The sequence below is a fragment of the Ictidomys tridecemlineatus genome, chromosome 11 (assembly GCF_052094955.1).
Source record: "Ictidomys tridecemlineatus isolate mIctTri1 chromosome 11, mIctTri1.hap1, whole genome shotgun sequence".
Classification (NCBI taxonomy): Eukaryota; Metazoa; Chordata; class Mammalia; order Rodentia; family Sciuridae; genus Ictidomys; species Ictidomys tridecemlineatus.
In genome coordinates, this window is record NC_135487.1 from 3616064 (window position 1) to 3637657 (window position 21594).

Below are 21594 nucleotides of genomic sequence, written 5' to 3' on the forward strand. Positions count from 1 at the left end.
ACCAACAGGGAGGAGGCAGAGGCAGCCAAGGTGGGGACAGATGGCTCTGCAAGGACCCTGACCAGGTCCCTGGGTTGGTTCAGTGGTCCGGCTGGTCCCAGCCCTGCCTGCCAGGAGGTAGGGGACCTGGGGGTGGATGGGCTTCAGGGCTCTCATTCTCTACAACCAGTAGCCCCCTCCTCGCCATCTGGGTTTCCACGGGGATCTCAAACCCTCAGCTAGCTCTGGGCAGTTTCCCACGCACTGTACCCAGAAATGCCTACCCTTGGCTCCAGGAAGGTTCCAGGTACCTGAGTCCTCAAAACCTGAGGTCAGGTCCTAGCCCTTCTGCCTCAAGACCTCAGAGTTCTGGCTCCATATTCTGTAGGCTCCAGGTCATCCTTCACCACTGGGGTCCCCCTGCATCAGCAGCCCTCTGACTGCCCTCAGTAGCCACAGGGCTGAGGACGTGGGCTCTGGAGTTCTTTGTTACCATGCTTCCAGGTGCGGTCTACCTGTCTGAACCCTGGCCTCGTGGCCCTTAGCGTTAGTGTGATGGCACTGGAGGCACACATCTGCATGCCAGAGCCGCGCTCCGGGCTCTCCGTCCTAGCTCGCCAGAGGGACATCTCTCCCAGCTCTGCTCCGAGGCTGTGACTTCCTGGGTCTCAGGAAAGCCTCTCTCTCCTGGTGACTGCAAATCCAGAAGAATCGGTGGGGACCCTGGCAGCTTTCAGGGCTTAGGATTGGGGGTTCGGGGACAGACTCCAGGACAGGCAGTCCCCACCAGGGGCCAGCCACAAGCTCCTCTCCAGGCAATCTGCCCACCCACAGCCCTCACAGAAAGGGTGGGCCTGGTGTGGGGGACATATCATTCTAGGTGGTGTCATGCCCTGGACGTAGCCAGCTGGGCCAAGTGTGGCCACTCAGCCCAGCTTAGCCAATCAGATTTGCTCTCCTGAGAGTTGCAGGAGAGGCAGCAACCCCTATGGGGGCCTGAGGTCATGGAGAGTCACTTAGCAGATCTCCTTGTCATGTAGAGCAGGGACAAGGAGATCTGTTAAAGCAACCAGTCAGTGGAGAGGACCCCAGAGCAGAGCAGGAGGGCAGGAGGCAGGCTACAGGGCAGCTTCCCATGCAGAGCGCTCTACTGCATGCCTCAGTTCCCCAGGGACCCTTCTCTCTGACCCATCTGCTCCTCCACCTCAGCCAGGCCCCAGGCAGATCCCAAGCCTGAGCTGGCCCTCCCTCTGTCCCAGCTCAGTGCCACAGGCTGTTTATCTGGGCCTGAGACAGCCCAGCCGACCTCCTGGCTCCCTGGTGTCCCCTAGCTGGGGAAGCCTGGGGTCCCTCAGCCAGGCACAAGAGCCCACTAGCCAGGGCGGCCCTGCCCCCATCATAGTCATAGGACGCCTTTGGCTTCCTCCCCAACACACTCTCTACCAAAGCAGGCAGCAGTTAGCCCGCACACATGTTTTGTTTGGCTGAGCACAGTGTTTAAAAGAATTTGAATGGGTTGCCAATTTTGAGAAGTCAGGAGACTTTACATAAAAATCCAGATTTCTGGCTTCTCTTGACAAACCAGAGGAGCCTGGAGGCTCTGGAACCGTGTTCCTGAAGGCTCCAGTCCCTGAGCTGTGTCCATCCTCGACCAGCACAAAGCCAGCCACCAGCCGCCAGCCACAGTCCCCACCACTCCCTACCGTTCACCCCACCCTGGAGACAGTTGAGTTTCTGACCCCAAACCAGCCCTTCTGGGATCTGTTCCTGGGGACACCCTCCCGTTGCTGACATCTCACCCTCTTTCCAGCCCCCAGTTGATGTTGCTTCCTTCTGGGAGTCTCCCTGTTGCAACATGTCCAAATCCCAGAGGCACCACCGCTCCACGCCCCCATCCTGGGGGAGGCCTTTGAACTGCCTTATCATTTTCAACTCGGATGGCTTCAGGGACAGGTGATGACCAGAGCTCTCACTTGCTGAGAGCTCTGCTTTCCATAGCTGGTCTCACGTCACCCTCGCACCCAGGCAGCAGTGTCCAACCCCAGATGGCAGCCACTGGCCACTGCCCCACAGAGCCCTGGCAACGTGACTGGTCCAGAGAGTGCCCTTAGGCTGCATAAGGAGCACTCACACCTGACCCTGAGGACTTAGTATGGGGGAAACAAGGTAAAATAACTCACTGATTTTTTTTTTTTTTAAACAGTGATCACAAGTTGAAATGGAAACATGTGAAATGTTGGGTTAAGGGGCTGGGGTTATGGCCCAGCAGTAGAGCACTCGCCTAGCACGCGTGAGGCCCTGGGTTCCATCCTCAGCAACACATAAAAATAAATAAATAAAGGCATTGTGTCCAACTACAACTAAAAAATTAAAAAAAAAAAAAAGAAATGTTGGGTTAAATAAAATACATTATAAAATTCATTTCGCCTGCTTGTTTTTAGTTCTTTTGTTTAATGTGGCTACTCAGAAAGTTAAAATAACAAAAGACCTACGGCAGAACTTTTCTGAACAATCATTGTCCCTATTCTATTCTTTTATTGGTCCTAGGGGATGGAACCCAGGAAGCTCTACCACTGAGCTACATCCCAGCCCTTTTAATTTTTTTTTTTTTTAGTTGTTGATTGTCCTTTATTTATTTATTAACTTATATGTGGTGCTGAGAATCAAACCCAGTGCCTCACACATGCTAGGCAAGCACTCTACCAACTGAGCCACAACCCCATTATTTTTTTGTTTTGAGACAGGGTCTCGCTAAGTTGTTGAGGCTGGCCTTGAACTTGGGCTTCTCCTGCCTTAGCCCCCCAAGTACCTGGATTACAGGTGTGCACCACTATTGCTGCCACCATTGTCCACATTTTATAGCTGAGGATACTGAGTCTGTCTCGGAGGATAGAGAGAATTTCTGAAGGTCAAGCAGAGGTGACAGGCCTGGAACGGGATCCCAGCTCCATAACCCTCCAAGGCTGTGTCCCCAACCACCAGGCCACAGCACCCCCATGGTACCTGGCACAATAACATGAATCAGTCCTGCCCATCGTGACCTAAGTGCCCCCTTGCACCTGCCCTCACACTCTCCAGGGGCGCCCCTCTCCTGGGAGCATCCCACTCAGATGACCCTTCTGCTGGGAGAAGGCAGAGCCTCTCTGCCCACTGCCTCCCAACCCCAGGCCTGGCCACAGAAAGGCTGCCCCTCCCAGGAAGCAGCTGCAACCTTGAACCCCCCTCCCACGTAGGCCCAGCCTTCCTGGGAGCCCGTCCAAGCTCGGGCAGCTGCCTAGGCGCTGCTGGGGCTGGACCCCCTCATAAGTGGTCTGGGGAAGGGCCGAATTTGGCCTAAATCTGGTCAAATGACTGCTGGTCCTGGGACATTTGTCACTCCCTGTACCAGACACTGGTTGGAGCATCCCAGGAGACCTGCGAAAGAAATGTGACCGTGGCCCCCTTTCCAAAGCACCATGGGGCAACTTAAAAGGTAGGGCAGCTAAGAGGAACCCTAGCTGGGGGAAGGGGCATGTGCCTCGGCCCTGAACCATGGCTGGTGGTGTTCCTTGGGGCCTGAGATCCTGACCCTGCCCTGTCCACCCACACCCCTCAGGCTCAGAAAGAAGAGGTGGGAGGACACATTCAGAATTCCTTCCTGGGGCCAGAGAAACTGTCCACACAGTTCCTGGAGCAGGGCTGGGGCCAGCCGGCCACTTCCTCTGGCTGAGGCTGCCGTGGGCGCCTGCCCATCTGTCTATCTGCCTGCCATGGCTTCCTCCCAAGGCTCCTCAGAGGAACCGAGAGTGGCCCATGGAAGAACAGAAGTGGGTTTGAAATTCCACCTCTGGACCGTCATGATTGACACAGGAGGCCCACTCCCATCGTGGGCTAGGCCAATGCGGAGGCCCAGCACCCTCCCTGTATGGGCCCAGGCCAGGGGCTGGCTGGCTGGCAGCAGAGGGCTGAGCCCACACAGACAGCTGCGTGCCCTGGCTCACCCACCCGGGATCTGCTCACGTGCTGTTACCCAAAGGCCCTGTGCCACCCAGGCCTCTCTGCCAGCCTGGGGAGAACTGGGCATGGGCTCATGTCAGTGGGCAGAGCCTCAGTCCTGGGGCTCAGACAAAAGAGGTATCTGAGTGCCACCATTCACCCTCCTACCAAACTCTGCCAGAATAAAGGGGACACCAAGAAGGCCCTGCCTGGGAGGGTGGGCATGAAGATTCCAGGAGCCAGGGCTTAAAGAGCCCACTCCGCAGGCCCGGCACGTGTGATCCAAGGGGCCCCAGAGCCGAAGATGGCAGTCACTGTGGAACCCCAGAGGCAGAAGGGATGGGGCTTCACAGAGGTAACTCCAGGCTACATCAGCAGTGGTGAGGACTCCCAGGCAGAAAGTAAATAGGACAGCTGTGGGGAGGGAGGCGCTGCAGATTGCAGCGTCCACCCCAGGGGAGTGCAGTGTGCTGGGGGCAAAGGGACACGGCTCCCAGGGGGCTCTCTGGCCTTAGCTGGGATGGGCTGAATGAACTGAGGCAAGGCTCTGACCCGGTTGGAACCCCTGCCACCTTACCTGCCTCGGGCGGGCAGGAACCTGCCAAAGTAGCACAAGCAGACAGGGCTCCCAAGACCTGCCCCAGCCCACCTCTCCCTCCAGGTGGCTTTCTGGACGAGGGACGAGGGGAGTTTTGCCTTGGCATGGCCCACCACCACACACTCCCTCTCCCCGTGCCACGCCCTGCATAGCCCTGCTCTCCTGCACACACCTCCAACGGTGCCCGAAGCTGGGAGGGTCCCAGTGGGCACCGCGCCTGTCCCTCCCCGCAAGCAGCCACATCCCCAGCCAGGGGTGAGTCCAACAAAGGCGCCTGTTGTTCTCCATTCTCCATTCTGGAAGCAGCATTTCCCATCTCCCTGACGAGACCACCCCTACTTGGTCTGGGGACCCCCTCCCACTTCAGGCCTAACAATCACTCTCACCCGCTCTCGGGGTGGCCACGGGCCTCTGGGTTTGGGGAAGGGCCTACATCAGGCTGGGGAAGCTCCATCCTGGACAGGCTCCTGCTCCTCTGGGCTGGCAGCCTGGAGGCCAGCGCCCAGCCTTAGTAGGAGGCCCTCAGAGAAGGGAGCTAAGGCCAGGCCCAGGTGCGTGACCTGGTGGTCACTCTGCTCAGCCTCCGCGGGCCAGGCTCGGTTCCCCTCACTGTCCCAGAGCAGTGCCAACAACCAGGCCCACAGCCGGGGCCAGTGCACCTCAGCTGAACCAGGCTCAGCAGCAGTGACAATCACAGCTGGCATGGACCAGGCCCCTCCTCTCTGCCCCTGTCTGGTCAGACAGGGAGCGCTGGAGGGAGTGCCCTCAGCCCCTCCTGAGAATGGTGCAAACATCATCCCCGTTTTCTTCACACTGCCCTGGGAACAGCTGGGGTGGAATCCGACCCCAGGACCCCCACAGCCTTGCCCTGCCTTCCCTGTGAGGGGCTCAGTGTCACCAGGCCTACATTTCTTCATCTGTAAAACGCAGATAATAGCAGAAACGCCCCACGTCCTGAGGCTGGACTCTGAACATTCCAGAAGGGCTCTTCCCACCACATAGCCCTGAGAGAACCCTGTGGTCTGATCTCGGAGGTGGGGTGGGCAGAGGCAGAGTCCAGTCCCGAGCCCCAGAGCTGGCCACTGTTGCCACTGTCCTCCAGCTGCTAGTCCCAAGCCAGGGGCAGGGCCACAGGCCCAGTCAGACCACCTCAAGGAAGGAGAACTCCTGGGGCTGCCCTCTGCCCTCGGGGTCTTCACGCTGGGGCCCCTCTCCCCTCAGCAGCAGCTTCCAGGAGGGGCTCTGGCCACTGGGGGGGGGCTTGTGCCATCCCAGCGACATGAGCGTGGTGAGTGGGCTGCAGCTCTGGCCAGAGGGACTGCCAGAGCCTCGTGGAAGTCCTCCTGGATGTGACCCGCACCTACCCCCGAGGTCCTCGATGATGTCCAGGGTGGAGCTCCAGGAGAAACGCTCCACGGCCCCCAGCTCCAGCTCAGCCAGGTCGCCAGGCAGGGCCTCCAGCTCATAGGCACCCCGCTTCCTCCAGTAGAGAAACATGCTGGGGCCGGGGCTCCCCGCCTGACCTGCGCCCGCCGAGGCGGGTTGGCCCCAGGGACCTGAGTCCCTGAGGCTGGAAGCAGCAAGTGCTGGGCCGTGGAGGGGCCGCAGGGACCACTGGAGCTGGCCTCGGGCAGGCCAGCTCAGCCCTCCCCAGGGAGGGGAGCATTCTGGGAGCGGCCGGGGGCCTTGCAGCTGACCAATGACCAGGGCCCCTGCCCCACACAAAGCGCCTTTCTTCCCCTCCCACAGACATTTTATAAATTTCGCCTTGCCGGCCCCCTTGGAGCCCCCGCTGAGGAGATGGGCTGGCCGTCTGGGACAGCACAAGCCAGGAAAAGAGTGCGATTGTTTCGTGGTCATTTTGCTAAGATAAGTTTTCAGAGGAGAAAAATGTGCTGCCCCAGGAGCAATTCCAGCTCCTCCCCTGACCTCTGACCTGTCAGCCCCAGCTGGCCCACAGGTCTCTCGGTGAGGAATGGAAGCACCTGTGGGGTGCCGGGGGATGCCCCCAGGCAGCGTCCAGCTCCTTGCCAGAAAGCTCAGACAAGTCCCCAAGCTCTGCTGGGCCAAGTCCCCAAGGGGAGCTTTCAGGGGGTCAGGGGGCAGGAGCTTCTGGCCAGGTCTTTCCTTCCAGCTGCCTGGGGGGCCTGGCTCTGCCCGCTGGGCTCTCACCTCTCTGGGCTGGCCCCTCTTCACCAGGTTGCCCACCTGTCTGCCTCTCTGTCACCCACACCATTGGTGGTGTCATGCATGAAACCCTGGGTGGGCTGAGCCTGGGCAAAGGGACTCTGGCCTTGTTAGGGAGCCTCTGTGCATCCTCCACGGTGGATTTGAGGGCAGAAAAGGCTGGGGAAAGGCCGAAGGGCTGGGGATACAGAGCCATCCACAAAATAAAAATGGTGAGAGAAGTGGAAGGCAGCCAGCCACTGCCCCATCGATCCACGGGGTCTCGGGAAAATCACACATTTTCCAAGCTGAAAATAACAACCGAGAGCCTATACTAGGTCTTGGGTGCAGAGACTCCTACATCTATTCCACGTGACCTTTGCCCTGCCCAATCATTGTGGCTCTCCCCTGGAGGGGGACAGTGTTCTGGTGGCAGAGGAGGACACTGAGGTTCAGCTTAAGGATAGAGCTCATGTTTGGACGCAGGACCATGTCACTTCAAAGCTGGCTTGAGGAACCGGAAGGCCACCTGGGGAGGAAGGCCAAGGGCTCAGAGAGCAGTGGAATGGCCCCTTGGCAATCCAGACTTGATGGGGCCGAGAGTGCCCTGCCCTGAGCTCCCACCAGCCTCTGCCCTGTGCCAGCCTCTTCTGTATGACTGGGTGGGTGCATCTCCAGCCTTCTACCCTCTACCCCAGCCTAGGTAGGGGCAGAGCAGAACAGAGCCAGCACCCCTCAGACCAGACACCTGGGTCACCGCAGGGCTGTGGTGGGGCTACGTTGGCAGGAGGGCCATCTAGGCAGCCAGTGCACCCCCAGCTGAGGGACGAGGTGCCAGGAGGCGTCTGGGGTAACTGGAACCATACGCCTGCTACCCCCACCTCCAGCTACACAGGGCCAGGAAGGACCAGCGCAGCTCCCTGGGAGCCCACGGAGGGTCAGGGTACCCAAGCTTGTGTTCAGCGTGGAGGGTCAGACTGAGGCTTGGGGAACGAGACCACCCACTGCCTGCCATCCACTGCCAGCAGAGGCCAGGGCTGCAGGGGGGGCGTCACCCAACCAGACCCCTCTTCGTGTGGCAGGAGCCACACCTGGTTATGATTTCGGGACAACCAATCCCAGAGCATCCCTGCCCGGGTGAGGGCCACGGTTCCTCCAGTGTCTCCTCAGCTTTGGTGTGGACACAAGGAGCACCCCTGAGAAGGCCCGACTCCCAGGGGCCCGTTTGGACCCAGATCCTGGAGCCTCCTGGGAGCAGGCCCCCTGGAGTGCTCGGTGCTGCAGAGAACGGGGGGCAGGCCACACTCAGATCTGAGAGCCCCAGTCCCACCATGCTGGCAACCTCACCCCCTAATTTTCTGTCTCAGAGCACGCCTCCTCCTCCCGCCTCCCTGCTGCCTCCATCTCCCACCCTCGTCCCATCCAAGAAGGAGCCTCCCCACCTGGGAGGGCAGCAGGCAGCCGCTGTGGTCAGGGTTGGCTCCCCCAGCAGTGCTCAAGGACAGAGCTCAGCGGCCCTCAGGAGAGCCAGTGGACCCTGGGGGGCTGCTGACCGACGTGGGGTACTTTGTATCCTTCTGACGGCTGGGCTGGGGCTTGTCCTGCTTCTGCTGTCCCTGGCCTGGTAATGCTGACAGCTGTGCTCTGCAGGGCCAGAGGCCACACTGACCACGGCATACAGGTCTCACTGAATCCTCTCCTCTGTCATCCCTGTGGCAAAGACAGAGACGAGAAGGACACAGACCTGAAATTTGTCCCAGGCCACCCAGTGCTAGGGCAAGGGGGAGCCATGGCTGAATCCCAGTGCCTGTCACACTCCAGAACTGGCCCTCACCCACTCTCAAGTGCATCTTGGGTCTCATCAGAATACAGCTGGGGAGATGGAGGCCCGAGAGCGGCAGCGGCTGTGGGCTGGAAGGTTGTCCTCCTGCAGCCCTGTCCTGCCTCTCCAACTCAGTCCTCTGGAAGCCCACAGGCTCTGGGAGGGAAGATCCCAGGGGACAGGGACCAACTGGCTCGTGCCTGCCCCTGGGGCTGTCCTTCGGGGGCTGGAGGCCTCGCCCCAGCAGGGAGACCCCAGGGATTGCCTCTTATTTCCACTGAACATGGGCCAGGCTGGGGGAGCCGGAGGCAGGGGCTGGCTCTTCCAGTCCCTGGCAACAGTTGGGACATGGGGAGGGGTTGGGTCCTCTGCCAACCACAGCTGTTTCCTTGAAAGCAGAAGTGCCTAGTGAGGGCACGGCAGGATCCTGCCGACTAAGGAACCAGAAGAGGAAGAGGAGCAGGTGGCACAAGGGGCCAATGCCCCCCCCCACTCGCTGTCTCCCAGAAAGCTTCCGCTGAGGAGAGACCTTGGCCCTGGCCCCCGTGCTGCCCGAGCTCACAGGCCAGGGCCCCGGGACGTCCTTTCTCCTTTCAGCCATCTGGATGGCCCCTTTCCCACTGTGCTAGGCCCCAGGCCCCTCAGGGCAGCTCTGCTCCGGGTAAGAACTGGCTCAGGACTCTGCCTCTGCCCCACTCACTGGGAAGCCTTGCTGTGGTGGGTCTTGAAGCCTCAGATTCTGCATCTGTGAAGTGGTCGAGAACGCCCCCATGTCAGCTCTGCGCGACCCTGAAGAGGGCTTTGAAAGGAGACTGGCAGAAGGTGGTGAAGACTGGCGGAGATCCTGGCGTCTTACCAAGCGGCCCCACCTTCCTAGGCAAGGCCCATTGACCGTTTGTGGTCTCCTGAAACCTCCAGGGGCAGGTGGCCGCATGCCCTCCTCCCCCTCTCAGTGTCTGAGGAAGCCTGTCTGGACCTCCAGGGCAGCTCAGAAGAGCCAGCTACCTGAGTGTTGGTGGGGGCCGTGCCCAGCGCCAACCGCCCAGCTGGTGTGAGAGTCTGCTCCACAGGCTGCTTGCGGCGAGTGCCCCAGGCCCGGCTGCAGAGCTGCTAGGAATGGTGTCCTGCCAGAGCCCTGTTACATACCAGCCACCCGCCTCTGGCTCTCCTGCCTCTGTCCCTTTGGCCAGGCCCCCACAGGACCCCAAACAGACCCCCAGCTCCAGGTAAAGAGTGGAATCCACCACTACATTCTGGAGACCTGTGCCAAGGGCACTCGAGGACTGACTCGCTGGTGACCCTGGTAGAGTCTGGGTGGGTGGGGGCCAACTCCATCCAGCAGGCAGTGTGCCCGGGCTTGGCACCTGCAGGAGGGGTCGAGAGCAGAGCCCTCCCCTCCAATTCATTCAGACGCTTGGGCCTCAGCTTGTGGGCTCCTCAGTTTGGAAAACACGGGTAGAAACCTGGCCACAGCACCTGGCCAGGAGCCAGCCCTTCCCTGCAGCCTCAACCATTCCCTGGCCCGGCCCCATTCCCTCCCTGCCGACAGCCTCCTTCCAGCCTCCAAAAGGCCCATTCTAGCCCTGGATGTTGTTGAGGGTGGACAGACAGAGGGCAGCAAATGCCACCTCGGAGCACGGTCACTGACGCACTCAGTTTCTTTCTCTGTAAAATGGGGACCGTCCTGAGACACCTGACCAGGGCCATGAGAAATGAGGAAGCCTGAGGATCTGAGAGGGGGCCCTCGTTCCTGCACTGCCCAGATGCCTCTGCCAACCCAGAACTGAGGCATGTGGGGTGGAGTGCAGGGGCCACAAGACCCAAGCTGGCAGGTCTGGGTGGGCTTCTCTGGGCTTCTGGAGTGGGCACCACAAGCTGCCTAACTGCAGTGCCCCAGGTGGCACCCCACACTGCAAGGTGTGACCATGTGGCCCAGCACCCCCCGTTGGGAGAGGAGCGGGTGAGGGTCCTACAGTAAGGAGCCAGAGCCAGGCCAGGCGGCCAGCCTCCTGCTCCTGAACAGACCCACCTGTGTGTGCCCTCAGAAGCAGGGGTTCCTGCTGGGCCAGAGACCCTGTCTGTCCTCTTTTTCTTTCTTTCTTTCTTTTAAACATCATTTCTACTCTTTTTTAAAATATTTTTTGAGCTGTAGTTGGACACAATACCTTTATTTTATTTTTATGTGGTGCTGAGGATCGAACCCAGCGCCTCACACGCAGGAGGCAAGTGCTCTACCACTGAGCCACAACCCCAGTCCCTGTCCTCTTTCTTGACTCCTAGCTGGGCACATGCCAGGGATACTAATATTTGCCCAATCAGTCCCTGGAACAAAAGCCTTTGAGTGGCATCTCCTTTAATTTGCCTGATGTCCCTTTAATTGGGAGCCTATCACCCCATCCCATAGACCGGGAAGCTGAGGCTCAGAGGGACCTGGAGACTGCCCAGGTCAGCTGGGAGGGGGTGACGGGCACTGCAGTTAGGCAGCTTGTGGTGGCAGAGGCATCTGGGCAGTGCAGGAACGAGGCCCCCCCTCTCAGATCCTCAGGCTTCCTCATTTCTCATGGCCCTGGTCAGGTGTCTCAGGACTGTCCCCATTTTACAGAGGAGGAAACTGAGCTGGGACCACACAGTGGGCGGCCCATCCAATTTACCTCAGTGGCTGGAGGTCTGCGTAGCTGCAGGGTCCACCCCAGGCTCAGCCCATGGCCCTTCCTGCCCCTCCCTGCTCACTTCCCTGACCCTGGAGGCCTCAGAGGCTCAGGTGGCTCCTCCCTTCCCTGGGTGCAGCCCTGCCTTGGACTCTGGGGACACTTCAGGCTTCAAGAAACTTCCTGGCCTTTGAGTCCACTGGCCAAGGGCTTCAAGGAAGGTGGACCCCTCCTGACCACCTGACTGGGCATGGGGGTTGGGCAGCTGTACAACAGGCCCCTCAGACCCAGGAGTCTCCCCAGAGGCAGTAGGGCAGGCAGGCAGTCACTGTCCAGGGCTGGCTTGACCATTGTCACCCACCCATCCACCCACTACAGCCTGGGGACAGGTGAAGCCTGGGGACAGGTGTAGCCTGGGGCAGGCTGACTGTGCTTCCAGAATATCTCCACTCCAGCTGCTGGCTGCCCTGGCCCAGGTTCAGGCTACCACTGCCCCAGCCTCACTCTTGTCCACTCCAGAACCAGGCAGATCTCCTGGGCTCAAACCCCACCTCCCTCTGGCTACACCCGCTTGGGCAAGTTGCTTAACCTCACTGGGCCTCAGTTTCCTTATCGTACAGCAGAGGTACTCACAAGGCCACCTCAGAGTGACGCTGGGAATTGAGTGATTTAATACAGAAGGACGACCTTTACACTCAAGGACACACATGGTGGAGGCTCCAAGGACAACAGACAATAATCACAGCAAGGTCAGAATGCAAATCTGAAAACATCTCAGCTTTGGTTTAAAACCTGCTCCTAGCGAGGCGTGGTGGCGCACATGAGCAATCCTGGCTGTTCAGGAGGCCGCGAGACAAGAGGATCGCAAGCTTGAGGCCAGTCTCTGCATCTTAACAAGATGCTATTTTATTTTATTTTATTTTATTTTATTTTATTTATTTATTTTTAAAGAGTGAGAGAGGAGAGAGAGAGAGAGAGAGAGAGAGAGAGAGAGAGAGAAATTTTAATATTTATTTTTTAGTTCTCGGTGGACACAACATCTTTGTTGGTATGTGGTGCTGAGGATCGAACCGGGGCCGCACGCATGCCAGGCGAGCGCGCTACCACTTGAGCCACATCCCCAGCCCCACAAGATGCTATTTTAAAATAAAAAATAAAAAAAGGTTTGGGTGGGCTGGGGTTGTAGCTCAGTGGTAGAGCACTTGCCTGGCATATGTGAACCACTGGGTGAGATTCTTAGAACTGCATATAAATAAATTATAAAAAGGTCCATTGACAACTTAAATAAATAAAAAATATATATATATGAATCTTTTATATATATATATATATAAAAGATTTGGGGATGTGGCTTAGTGATAGAGGGCCCCTGAGTGGAGACGATGGCTCCTCCCACCAGCCCCGGGAAGTCCTTGGGGTCCTATCCACTCCAGATGATGGTAAAGAGGGTTGTGCTTGCTCCATCTGGTACAGGAGCCCCAGGAACGCAGTTGGCTTCCTGCTCTCCTGAAAGTGGGGCCCAGGACCAGTCTGGCCTGGAGCTGATGCTTGTTGATTTGAACTTGAATCTGTTCACAGTTAATGTCTCTTGCTGGGCTGACCTTCAGATTCCTCAAGGCTCCATCCAACTGGGCTCTGCCCCACCCTTGTGGGTGAAGGTAGCAGGGCTCCTGTGACCTCCAGGGAGGACTCTGGCCAGAGGGCATCTCGTGGGCCTGGACACTGGCCTGGCCCGGTCTGGCCGCTTCCCCTGGAAGATCTAAGACCCAGCACTGGGGAGAAATCCTTGGGCACCAGAGAGCCCTCAGCTTGGGGTGGAGGAGAAGAGGCGAGTGGGGCCTGCTCCCCAGGAGGGCCACGTCCCAGGCTCGCTGCCAGCTTCCAGCCGTGCAGACTTTCAAACCTGGCCAGACAGACGGAGAGCCTGGACCTCGGGAGGCCATCCGTCCAAGGAACAAAGGCTTCTGGGCCGGGCTCCCAACCACAGAAGAGACTGTCCAGACCTAGGCCAGCTGGGATTTCAAACATCCTCACTGCCGGTGCCCTGGCCCTGCTGGTTGGAAACTGTCCTTGCTGTCCCCCAGATCTGCCCAGGAGAGACCCAGGATCCTCAGAGAGGCCTTGTCTTCCTGTCGGCCCACAGAAGTCAAGGGCCCTCCTTGCCTCAAGCCCAGGACACAGGTCCAGCCTGTGGAGGCAGTTTCTGGGCAAGGCAGCTGCTGGGCCCCAGCCAGTCTTGGCATTGCAATGCAGGCGGCCCCCACGGCCTCAGCCAGACTCTGAGAGGTTCTGCCTGGGTCTGTTCATTTATATACCTCAAGGGACACAAAGGGGTTAGAGGGACAGAATGGGTCTTTGTGAACACGCACGTGTGCTTGCACATTATTCTAGATATTGCTTGTCTGAGAGAGGTGACTTTGGCAGAGCCTGGAATGACATGAGGGAGCCAGCCATGCATATACCTGGGATAAGCACCACAAGTTGCAAAATCGGCCTGTGCAAAGGCCCCGAGGCAGAGCTGTATGTTGTGTTTGAATGAAGATGACCGACTGTTGCAGTCTGCCCTGGACCAATAGGAATTCCAGAACACAGGATTTCAGTTAGAAAACCAGGGTGAGTTTTGGTCACCCGAAAGAAGGAAACACACAAAAAATAAAATAAGAGCCAGCACTGTGGCACATGCCTGTAATCCCAGCAGCTCAGGAGGCTGAGGCAGGAGGATCATGAATTCAAAGCCAGCCTCAGCAAAGGCAAGGCGCTAAGACCCTGTTTCTAAATAAAATACAAAATAGGGGGCTGTGGCTCAGTCGTAGAGCCCTTGCCCAGCATTTGTGAGACCTTGGGTTCGAACCTCAGCACCACATATAAATAAATGTGTTGAGAGCCACAGTTTAGTCCCAATGATGCCTGGCATTTTGCTACAGGTTGAAAGGTGACCCTGCTCAATAGGGCGGCTCCGGGATTAGGGCGCATCCTGCTGCCTCGGGCGCCTGCTACTTTGGAGATCCCGTTGAGTTCTCGTGGGGTTCTGAGAGAATTGGGGTTCCGAGAATTGGTGGAGGGAGTGTGTTCCCGGGAAGTGTGTGTAGAGTGTCTGTGAGAGTTCCGGAATAAAGAGTTGCTGTTTGGGGCTGGGGATGTGGCTCAGGCGGTAACGCGCTCGCCTGGCATGCGTGTGGCCCGGGTTCGACCCTCAGCACCACATACCAACAAAGATGTTGTGTCTGCTGAGAACTAAAATATGTAAAAATTCTCTCTCTCTCTCTCTCTCTCTTAAAAAAAAAAGACTTGCTGTTTGAACCTACAAGGCTTTGTGGCGGCTGGGATATTTTGTGCCCAGACAGACTGCGGCACAAATGAAGTGAGCGTATTGGGTCCAGCTACAAATTAAAAAATATATATAGAGGGGAGGGGGGGGATAGTAGAGGATAGGAAAGGGGCAGAATACAACAGTTACTAATATGGCATTATGTAAAAATGTAGATGTGTAACCGATGTGATTCTGCAATCTGTATTTGGGGTAAAAATGGTTATGTGGTTCATAACCCACTTGAATCTAATGTATGAAGTATGATATGTCAAGAGCTTTGTAATGTTTTGAACAACCAATATAAATAAATATATATATATATACATATATATATAATATTATAATATATATTTTTTAATTAAATACAAAATAGGACTGGGGATGTGGCTCAGTGGTCGAGTGCTCCTGAGTTTAATCCCTGGTACCCACAATAAATAAGTAAAAAAATAAAAGAGAGGAAACATGAGGCTCAAGTGACTGTAGCAGAATATGCAAGGACAAAACTCAGAGGTGAGGGCACCAGGGCCAGTGAGGACTTTGACCTTTATTTGGAGCGAACGGAGAAGGGATGTGGTCTCGGATGGGACTCAGGGGTGCTGTGCCACTCAGCCTCATCCCTAAGCCTTTTCGTTTTTCGTTTGAGAGAGGGTCTCATGAAACGTCCCACTGTCCTCGACTGGTGATCCTCCTGCCTCCAAAGCGGCCAGCATTACAGACACTCCCTCATGCCCAGCTCCGACTGAGATTTTCAAAGCTGCTGCCACAGAAGTAATTAAGGGTGGGAGCTCAGAGACGTGGGGAGGACTAAGTGGGCACAGAGGCTTCATGAGCCTGCTGTGGCTCTGGGTTGGTTGGTCACAGAAAGCCTCTCTTCTGTCTTGTCCTAAGTGACGACCTTCAGTTCCTTCTCCTGAAGGTTTGGATGTAACGCCAACCATGGGAGGAACTGGGCTAAACGCTTCAGACAGGTGACCGTTCAGTGAGGCCTCCGCTTCCCATGACGATGGATTAAGTGACTCAGACCCTCTTCCCACTTGGGACAACCAAAATGCTGAGTGGGAAAAAGTTTTTATTAAATATTAAAAATATCAACTCTGGGCTGGGGTTGTGGCTCAGTGGTAGAGCGCTAGCCTAGCATGCGTGAGGCACTGGGTTTGATCCTCAGCACCACATAAATGTAAAATAAAGAGATTCTGCAACCTGTACACTCAGAAAATGAGAAATTATATCCCATCTGATTCAAATGAATGATATATCAAAGTCATTGTACTGACATGTATAACTAATTAAAACAAATTAAAGTAAATAAACAGATAAATAAAAATAAAGATATTGTGTCCACCTAAAACTAAAAAATAAATATTTTTTATATATATATATATATATGGGGCTGGGGATGTGGCTCAAGCGGTAGCGCGCTTGCCTGGCATGTGTGTGGCCCCGGGTTCGATCCTCAGCACCACATACAAACAAAGATGTTGTGTTGTGTCCGCCAAAAACTAAATAATAAATATATATCAACTCTCCCAGCAAGCCAGAGACCCTGGGTTTAATCTCCAAGAGAAAAAGAGAAACCAGCCAACCCGGCTCAGGGAGATAAAGCCTGATGATTCCGCCTTCAAGGTGTTTATTCTGAAGAAAGTTGGGAGATTAGCTTAATTGTCCCCACTCCCCATACTGGGGACTAAACCCAGGGCCATTCTTCCACTAAGCTACATCCCCAGCCCTGTTTTGGGGGAAGGAGAGACCAGGCAGAGATAGCAGGAGAGCCTGTCAGAGCTGACAAATAAAGGCCGGCTCTCTGTAGGAGAGGGAGGCAAAAAGGCTTGGGTGCCGCGACTTCTAAGGGGCAGGCTCAGGAATCAGAGCCGAGCGGGTCCTAATGTGGACAGTTAGGGGTTGGGGGTTGGTATGAGGGAAAGGTGGGCCTTTCTCAGAAAGGCCCTTCCTTGGGTAGGAAAGTGAAATTTTTTTCCTTAAAATGGCTGCTGTCACTTAAGATGGCCCACTTAAGATGTTAAGCAAGGACCTTATGTTGAGGGTACTGGGGATTGAACTCAGGGGCACTGGACCACTGAGCCACGTCCCCGCCCTATTTTGTATTTTATTTAGAGACAGGGTCTCACTGAGTTGCTTAGCACCCTTGCTAAGTTGTTGAGGCTGGCTTTGAACTGGTGACCCTTATGCTTCAGTCCTCTGAGACACTGGGATTTCAGGCATGTGCCACCGCACCCAGCCCATCCCCAGCCCTTTTCATCTCTATTTATTTATTTTTAATTTGGAGATAGGCTCTTTCTGAGTTGCTAAGGCTGACCTTGAACTGGTGGCCCTCCTGCCTCAGTCTCCCTAGTCACTAGGATTACAGGTATGGCCACCTATACCCTGAGGGATTTTTCCTTTAGGTAGGCCTGTGATTCCTTTAGATAGGCCTATAAAGCTCAAAGTTCATGGAACCACAGTTCTTAAATTTGGATTTAGGTCATCCTAGTCTATTGCAGAAGCATATAAAAAAATCTATCCTCGCAGGCCTCAAATTTTTCCAGCAAGTAATTATTAAAATACAATATCCAGCCAGGTGCGGTGGCTCATGCCTGTAATCCCAGCAGCTTGGACGGCTGAGACAAGGGGAATGTGAACTCAAAGCCAACCTCAGCAAAAAATCGAGGTGTTAAGCAACTGAGTGAGACCCAAACTCTAAATAAAATGCAAAATAGAGCTGGGGATGTGGCTCAGTGGTCAAATGCCCCTGAGTTCAATCCCTGGTATCCCCCCCAAAATACAATTTCCAACACGTAGCAAAAAAATAAAATAAAAAAATAAACAAACAAACACACATACACAAAAATACAAACTAGGCATACAAGTGTATATGAACCCATGACTGAAAACCAACAGAAACAATGACAATGAAACGGGGCCCAAAAAACTTGGGATAAAATTGTCAGACAGGCACTAAAACTTTACAGTATCTGATCTCCACTGTATCTGGACAGCAAGCACCACCATTATCTCTACTTACAGATAATGAAACCAGAGCTCAGAAAGCCAGAGTGATTACCTAAGGTCCCACAGTAATAAGTTGCTTGATTCCACACAGGTCTATGGCCTCTTACTGTATAAGGGGCCCTTAGAAATGGAAAACTAACAAGAAAGGTAAGAGAGTGAAGCATCGGTGTCCTCTCTGGCCCCACCTGCAGAAGCTCCAGAAGCCTAAGTTGGATTCTGCTGCAGCCTCCCACCCCGCCACCAAGAGCCACAGCATTTCAGCAATGGGAGTGGGTGAGCAGAGATGCCTGGGACTATGTAGGGGCCCATCCAGCCACCCACCCCCATGTGTTGGAGACATGCTCACGAAGGTGATGACCAGGCCTAAAGAGCACAAAAAGGGACAAAATCCTCTGATGGCAGTAGTGGCTGTCTAGGTGACAATAGGGAAATATCTATTCAAATGAAAAACCTTCTCACCTTCCACCCAGCAACCCCACTTCCCTGGGATTCACCCCACGGATCCTTCACAAGTGCAGAGATCAGGTGCAGGGACACTCACTGTGCCATCACTTAAGGTATGAAAACCGGAAAACACCACCGAGGTATCCATCACAGGCCAGCTGAATAGTCAAGTTAGAGCCTCGTTGTTATGAAGCCTTTACAAGAAATGAGGTGGGGGCTGGAGCTCAGTGGCAAAGCACATGCTTAGCACGCATGAGTCCTGGGTTCAAGCCAAAACACCAGAATAAAGGAATGAAGGAACACATGAATGAATGAAAGAAACAAGGCTCTTTGTACGAGTTGACTTTTATTTTTTTATTTTGTAGTGTCTGGATGGAATCCCAGCCTCATGCCTGCTAGGCAAGTGCTCTACTAGCCACTGAGCTACATCTCCAGCCCAGGTATTGGCGTTATTTAAAACATAGTACTATAGTATTAACTGGGTGCAGTGGCACATGCCTGCAATTCCAAGGTTTTGGAAGCCTGAGGCAAGAGAATCACGAGTTCAAAGCCAGCCTCAGCATCTTAGCAAGATCCTGTCTCTAAAGAAAATACAGAAAAGGGCTGAGGAGGGCTGGGTTGTAGGGTTGTGGCTCAGTGGTAGAGCACTTGCCTAAAATGTGTGAGGCACTGGGTTTGATTCTCTCTCTCTTATTTTTTTTTTAAAAGGAGGAGAATTTATGGATATTGGCAAGGTTCAGGATAGGGCAAGGGGAATGGGTAGTGAGGCAGAATGTTATAGAATGTCATTTTTTTTTTTTTTGAGAGAGAGAGAGAGACAGAGACAGAGACAGAGAGAGAGAATTTTAAATATTTATTTTTTAGTTTTCAGCAGACACAACATCTTTGTATGTATGTGGTGCTGAGGATCGAACCCGGGCCACATGCATGCCAGGCGATTGTGCTACTGCTTGAGCCACATCCCCAGCCCCTGGGTTTGATTCTCAACATCACATATAAATAAATAAAACAAAGGCCCATTGAGACCTAAAAAATATTTTAAAAAGAAAGAAAGAAAGAAGAAAAGGGCTGGGGATGTGTTTCAGTGATTAAGTGCCCCAGGGTTCGATCCTCAGTATCAAATACAACAACAAAATATAATATTAACTGAAAAAGGCAATTTGGAAACATATTTTCTACCATTTTGTTTAAAATATTTTCCGTATACACATATACATAGATATGTGTGTGTGATTCATAAAAATATTCTCAACAAACTGGAAAAGGACATATTGTATTTATGTACTGTTTGAAAAAATTTACAGTGAAAATGATTACTTTTACAAGCAGAACAAAAAGTACATGTGTGTATTTATATTTATCTCTTAATTTGAAGGATTTAAAGCCACATGCACACACTGAAGAGGAGTAGGTGCCACTCACGAGGCAGGGACACTCCCAAGACCTGTAGCCCCAATTCTGCCCACAACCGGACATGCTCTGCCTTTAGCAAGACAAGCCATGGACCTGGAAGCGACTGGACATCGTAGGGCTCACGTGTCGATGTGACTAGCTGCCAACATGGATCACACAACTCAGTTGGTCTTCTGGACCCCCAGCAGGGCCCAGTCTGGACAGCCTGAGTTCTGCCTGTGGGTAAGACAAAGGGGGCGCCAGAAGCTTGGACCCCGCCTGGGATGAGGGGCCCGTGTAGCACTGGGAGGGATTCTCTGCGATTGCTTCATAAATCTGTCTTGGCCATGCCACAGGGCAGGGGGCAGGGAAAGGTTGAAACAGAGGCTCTGATTTGGATACCAGTGGAGAAGTCAGTGGCCTGTGTGCCCCAGGCCCATCTCTCTTGGGCTGGGATCAGGTTGCTTCCCAGGCCAGGGCCCCAAACATGCACTGAAGGGATGCTATTGGATTCCAAGGACATGACTCCTGACCCTCACTCCCCAAATATGTCATGGCACATGTTGAAAGTGAATTTGGGGGCCCAATTTTAATGCACAAAATGTGACAGTCTGCAAAATGTGACAGATTGGAGGTTCTGAGGCACCTTCTCATTCTGCTTTCCAAATCAGAGCTGATAGCTGAGATTTGAAATTTCTGGGCTGGCTGGGAGGCCTTTGACCTCTATGCTCTGAAGTCATTGGTTAATGAGAACAAGCTGTTTCAGCCGGCAAAGCGTCTTTTTTTTTTTTTTTTTGGTGTGTGTGTGTGTAGTGCTGGGATGGAACCCAGGACCTTGCACAGGGTAGGCAAGCCCTCTACCACCACACTGCACCCCCCAGCTCTACAGAGTAGTTTGTAAGGGTCTAGGCTAATTAAGCATGGGATCTTAGTGGTCCCTTCAAGACCTGCACAGCTTCTGCTTCTTGCTCCACATCTTCAATCTTTCTTTCCAGACAAACCAAAGAGGGAGAAAATGCACTCACTGCTCCAGGGACGAAGGGTGAGCCAGTTTCGAGATGGTGGCCCATGTTTTGTCAAGACTGAGTTCATGCTTGACCTCCAGGATGGTAGCACTCTGCCTGGCCCTCCAACCACTTGCCTACACCACAGGCCTCTCTGATCAGCCACTTGAGTCTCTGTCCCCCTGCCCAGCTGCAGTCCTGGCTGTGAAGGACTCTCCCAGCAGGAGCTCCAATCTTAATTTCTCTAGCTGAATCTGTCTGCACAGAAAATCCCAGAACCCTCAGCCCTGCCAATTTGCTTCCCTCCAACACTGGTCTCTTGGGCATTATATATTTAACGTACCAGTTCAGAACCATGGCTTGCACTTTCCATTGCCAAGCCCAGTCACCCCCGGAACAGAGCCTTCCCTTCTTCCTGGGAACACAGAGCCATGGAGGACTTAGTCCTGCGAACCCAAGTCTGCAGCAATCCTTCTGCTAGATTCCTTGGTGAGAAAGGCCTGAAAGTTGAGTGGCTTCTGCCAAGCAGGGACAGTCTTAGCCTGGTCACAGATCAGACTATGGGAGCTCCAAAGCAATAGAAAAAGCCAAGCCACATTCAGTTGAGCCACCAAGGTGGTGGCATCAGGGCCGGTAACCATGGCAACCTTCGGCTGCCCAGCTCAGCTCTATTTGTGTATCTCAAGACTGCTTTACCCAGCGCCTGGTGTGAGCAGATTAGGCCTGTGGCACAAGCCTCCTTTCAGCCTCCTGCCCCTCCCTGGCAAAAGTCTTCTTGAGGGGGGGCCCTGCAGGTCACGTGGGCCTCTCCTGCGGCAGAGATTGTCACTGTCTCCTTCTCTCACCTGCCCAGCCTAGGAGGGGAGACTTATGAGCAGAACTCATGCTGCACCTCCACCAGCAGACCAATGTTCACGTCATGCTTTTTTTTCTTCGTGCTGGGAATTAAACCTAGGGGCACTTAACCACTGAGCCACATCCCCACCCCACCCCAACCCTTTTTAAGTCTTTTTGAGACAGGGTCTCACTTAAATTGCTGAGGCTGGCCTTGAACTCATGATCCTTCTGCCTTAGGCTCCTGAGCTGCTGGGATTACAGGTATGCCCCCGCGCCCCCCCCCCCCCCCCCCCCCCCGCTGGGCTGCTGCTTGTTCTCTCCAGCGCTTTCCAAGGCAGCCCAGAAGGGATGTGGCTCCCTTAACTTACAAAGGGGCCCACACAGTAAGACTAAGATGAACCCCAGGCAACAGA

At 54.5% G+C, this 21594-nt stretch overlaps 1 long non-coding RNA gene across 1 annotated transcript; it reads left to right on the top strand.

The window, feature by feature from the left end:
- The first annotated feature begins 11802 nt into the window (after nt 1-11802).
- LOC144367843 (uncharacterized) lies at nt 11803-21323 on the top strand. The gene is made up of 4 exons (XR_013427355.1): nt 11803-12063; nt 18314-18388; nt 19324-19583; nt 20336-21323. It is a non-coding gene; the product is annotated as an uncharacterized LOC144367843 (long non-coding RNA).
- The last annotated feature ends 271 nt before the right edge of the window (nt 21324-21594 follow it).